A 5141-nucleotide genomic window follows, 5' to 3' on the forward strand; every position below is an offset into this window, starting at 1 on the left:
CATTTGATTTTCTTTTAATTGATTCGTATAATCTAATTATTATTTATCTGTCTATCTATCTACACACACACACACACACACACACACACACATATATATATTATATATATATATAATAATATATATATATATAGATATATATATATATATATATATATATATATATATATATATATATATATATATATATATATATAGAGAGAGACGGAGGAAGAGGCGGAGAGAGAGAGAGGGAGAGAGAGAGAGAGAAGAGAGAGAGAGAGAGAGATATCTAATCTATATATATATATTATATACATATATATATATATTTATATATATATATTATATATATATATATAATATGTATATATATATAAAAAGATATAGATATATCTCTCTCTCTCTCTCTCACTCTCTCTCTCTCTCTCTCTCTCTCTCTCTCTCTCTCTCTATATATATATATATATATATATATATATATATATATATATATATATATATATATATATATATATATATATATATTATATTATATATATATGTACATAACTTTTTCTAATGGTACAAAACATTAACTCTTATCATTTGTTTTAGACAACCTTTCTCAGTTTCTGTATTTTTTTTTCTTGGGACATGCAGATAAATGTTTGTCATAATTTTATGATAAAGCACTGCCAAAGGCAGCCATATATGCAGGTCGTGGTTTGTTTGGTTGGTTTGTATGCCTTTTTAGATTCAAGCCTGGATCTTTTCCTTGCCAACACTGAGAAATAGTTTAAATAGCTATGAAAATTAAATTCTGTTCCAAAATATGACCTATTTATACTTTCATATTTACTTGTTTGAAAGCTGGATTCGAGTCACATTTTCCTCCTTTGCAATACATAATTCCTTCACTGATTTGGTGACACTGGATGAATCTGGATTCCTATTCTAGATATCATAATAATAGTCAGATCATTTGTTTCTTTCATATCATACACGTCTGAACTATGATTTTATCATCGTCTTAATCTCCCGTTTTGCTACCCACCTTCGCTAACTAACCTACTTTGCTAATCTGCAGATAAAAACGTCTTTCTTGTGAAATTCACAAACCTTTTAATTGTTAAACCATTTTGCTGGCTTATTTTAGTAATTTTGCCTAATTTTATTTTTCAGATCTTGCATCAAATGTGTCAAAGACATGAATACGTCATTTTTTTATGGAGAATTCGGATGGTACTGGCAATGAATAGTGTAGAGTGCACAGCTAGTGATATTCTTTGGCTTATAAAATGAAATAGATAGTACATACAGAAATGAAGAAAAGAAGTTGCATTTTCTCTCCAAAATAGCCTTACACAAACGGGTAATAAAGCAATTATTGAATCAAAACAACAAGAAGTAATACTGACAAACACCTTGTCTCAAATAACTTCCTGCCAAGCTGATTGAAATGAGGACACAATGGCAATTAGAATTATTTTATAAACATTACTTAATTTTTAGTTTTGTGGGTCAGATCGAGTTTATAGGTTTCAATGTCTCACCATCAAACCAAGCGAAGGTCCTTACTGGCACAAAGCTGACTTGCTCTGTATCAACCCCTGCTTTATTTCTATAATAATAAAATATGTACTGTTTTTAGAGACTGCTTCTCTTGCTATGCATGGAAACAATATACTTGTTTGAGGGTTTTGTGATAAGAAAGGAAGTTCATCTCTCTGTACTGCTTGGCTAATAACGACCTAATTGCCACTGATTCCGTATGTAATTTTTTGTGTCATATTTTCATAATTGAGAACTCACAAGCAGAGAGAGAGAGAGAGAGGGAGATGAGAGAGAGAGAGAGAGAGAGAAATGATTGATATCAATAGAAATATTTCCGTTACTGAGGAGTAGTGATTATTGTTGCCTAGGAAAGTTCTAGAAAGGAAAATGGACCAATATTTGGCAAAATATCCCGAAAAATAATACTTAGGAGTATGTCCTTATTTATTGTAGAAATCATGCCAGTTTGTTTTTATGACCTTTGAAGTAGTCATGCAAGGAAAAGAAATAATGAGATTGAACCTTGCTTCAAACTAAGTAAGTTGGATATTGTGCGCTATAAAAACATACTATAAAATGTCATTTCCAGTAGTAACTGAAATTGTAACATTTCCTTTGTAACGGTAAGCACACACATAACTCTCATGAGGTCTCGGCGCTTATCCGCTTTTCGGAGTACTGTCTCTAGAATCTTGTTTGTTTCCATTTATGTTTTTTTTTTCTTTTTTTTTTTATGCTCCGTAGGCCGTTCGCTCCCGTCAGGGAAAGGATATGAAAAGTAATATAACTGTAGTCAAAGTGTGACGTTTTTGTCTGTAGTTTCCTCACAATCACTGCCACTATTCCTGCAATAACTAGAGAAGAAAAAGGCTTTTCAACACTAGTTAGTTTAAGATATTGTTTGTTTTGATTGTTTGCTGATCAGCTCCACTCCAGGATGAAAGGAAAGGATGTCCTTGGGTTAAGTGTTAATACAATTTTTACTTGGAAGTTTCTTACATCTCAGGACCATTCGATTAATGAATTCGAACTAAGCTTTTTAATTACGTTTCCATTTTTTTTTAGCATAGGGTATTTTGTGTAAGACTGGAATAACATAGAATAAAAAATAACAAAATGACCACATATATATTAAAATGATATGATGAACGCATAAAGTTTAAAATTAAGTATGCATACTCTCTCTCTCTCTCTGTTTCTCTCCTCTCTCTCTCTCTCTCTCTCTCTCTCTCTCTCTCTCTCTCTCTCTCGGCGAAAAGCAATAAAAATTGGCTCATAATATTTAAACAGTGACCTTTATAGTCGTTTTCTAAAAAAAAATATTAGAAGAGGAAAACTGCAGCGCGTTTAGAGTTTCTCTAAAAGTTTAATGTCAAGAGGTAATTATCTTTTTTTCTTTTTTGAAAGGAAAATTTAATTAGGTTTGCGGAGGGATAATAAAATGTCACAGGAAAACACATGCTAACAAAACAATTTCATACAAAATCTTCACTGGGCAAACAAAACGGAAATTTGCGTAGTACGTGACAGTTAGTCTGCTATAGTGAAATGGTGGAAAGAAGAAGAAGAAGAAGAAGAAGAAGAAGAAGAAGAAGAAGTAAAAAGAAGAAGAAGAAGAAGAAGAAGAAGAGGAAGGAATAAAATCATGAAAGGCCTGGATTATGAAATACAATAGTTATTGAAAGTAACAAGAATATTATGGGGTGAAGTTGTATATCAGAATAATTCATGCATTGGCATGCAGGGGGTTAGATAAGGTATCCAAAAAGAAAAGTTAAGTGAATGATTTTAATCAAAATAGAGTCAAAAACGAGAATCGAAAGTGTTGCTACAGGGAAGTGAATGCAAAGAGAAAGCTGAATGAACAAATGGATCTCCAAATAAAAGCAGCAAGGGGACAGATACTGTCTAAACTGATTACAGCCTTAGATCAGTGCAGTTAATATTTTCAAGACTGTCCGAGTGTAAAGAATGGAAGGGGTTAGAGAGTATAAGGCCGTGTTGTATATGGACTGATATATGTGTTCAATGATAACTATGAGTCTACTTATTCTATGCTGCGTTGGATACAAATCTACAATGGCACAGAAACCACGGTCATAAATGTAACACTTAAAAATCATCATATAAGTAGAAAGATAACAGAATATCAGATACTGGTATACGTATGAGAGAGAGAGAGAGAGGGGGGGGGGGGGAGGGAGAGGAGAGGGAGAGAGAGAGAGAGAGAGATATGGTACTAAATTAAGATTATCTTATTTTATTTTTCGAGATAAAAAATTGGCTTTCGGTCTCTATGATGTATTATGCCAACACAAGTGAAAATGATTTACTAAGAGACGGAAGAATAATACACATGTTTAAGATAAATGACAAATAATACGATTATTAAAAAAGGAGAATGTTAATGATACATGGAAGTGAATATAAATATATAAAAAGAAACGTGAAGTTTCGCGAGTGTTCTATGCAGAAGGAAAATGGAGACATTGCATAAAAATGCAAGAACTTCTAAATTGCAAATAACCAGTATATAAAAATATTGTTTCTTTTAAAATGCGACTATATTTTTGTTTTTTTTTTAAAGCAAAGTGAACGACGAATAGACCAGAATGAACAATGCTCTTAATTGTGAATAATTAGAATTTTAACGCATGGATGTTCTTATTCTTTTACTTTTAATAACTGTTTTTTTTTATCTTTGTCTGCTTTTGGCCACTTTTCTTTGTTGCGTATTATGTCTGTTTAACTTCTGCTAGTTCACTGCATATTTATGGAATGCTGCAGGCAAGATGATCCTCTCGTGCTATTCTGAGTCGCATCTGCATTTGCATTTCCAGAGTAGTTCCATTACAGAGATGCGCATTTCCATGGTGAGTGTGAATAACAGACATTTTTCTTTTGTCACAACATATTAATGTCATCCTTATTTACAGCTCATTGCTAACGCCTTTCTTTTGCATCTAAATTTTGACCACTTGTTTATTTATATTTAGTTAGTTGGCAAATAAAAGGTTCCTATATTTTCTTAACTAATAGACTTTCTCTTATCTTTAACTTTCAATGTATAGTAATATGCAGTCCCATATTCTCACACTTTTATGTCTTTCCAATATTCGGTAAATTGGTAGTCGTCCCTGAGTAAGATTGAAACAGATAGCCGGTGAATAGAAACATCTACTTCTCGAAAAGTTAACATATAACGATAACATATTTGACGTCAGTTTTTGTAGTAACACTTTCAAGAGTTGTAAAGTAAATAAACAGTTCATTATAACTTAAAATTAGTTCTCATAGGATTTGGAGAATTCACGACAGTTGTATGTAGGTTCGTCAGTTCTATCTCTGAAGTATATATTTTTGTGACTTCTAACAGTATGTATCAGTCCTTTGTCAATAGCCTGGAAATAAAGTCGAAGCCCGTCAGGACCTACACCTCCCCTCTTATTTTTTTACTTGTGGATATGTGTAGTAAATGAATGACGTGCTAAAGTAATTACAATCATCAATGGACACCACGAGCTCCTTCCGATCTTTCCGTGTTATTTTCCCCAAACATCTTGGAATATACCGTCATACGAAAATGAGCACTGCGGTTCCTACGTGAATGTCGTGATAAACAAGTG

This window comes from Macrobrachium nipponense, chromosome 36 (genome assembly GCF_015104395.2).
Source record: "Macrobrachium nipponense isolate FS-2020 chromosome 36, ASM1510439v2, whole genome shotgun sequence".
Taxonomy (NCBI): domain Eukaryota; kingdom Metazoa; phylum Arthropoda; class Malacostraca; order Decapoda; family Palaemonidae; genus Macrobrachium; species Macrobrachium nipponense.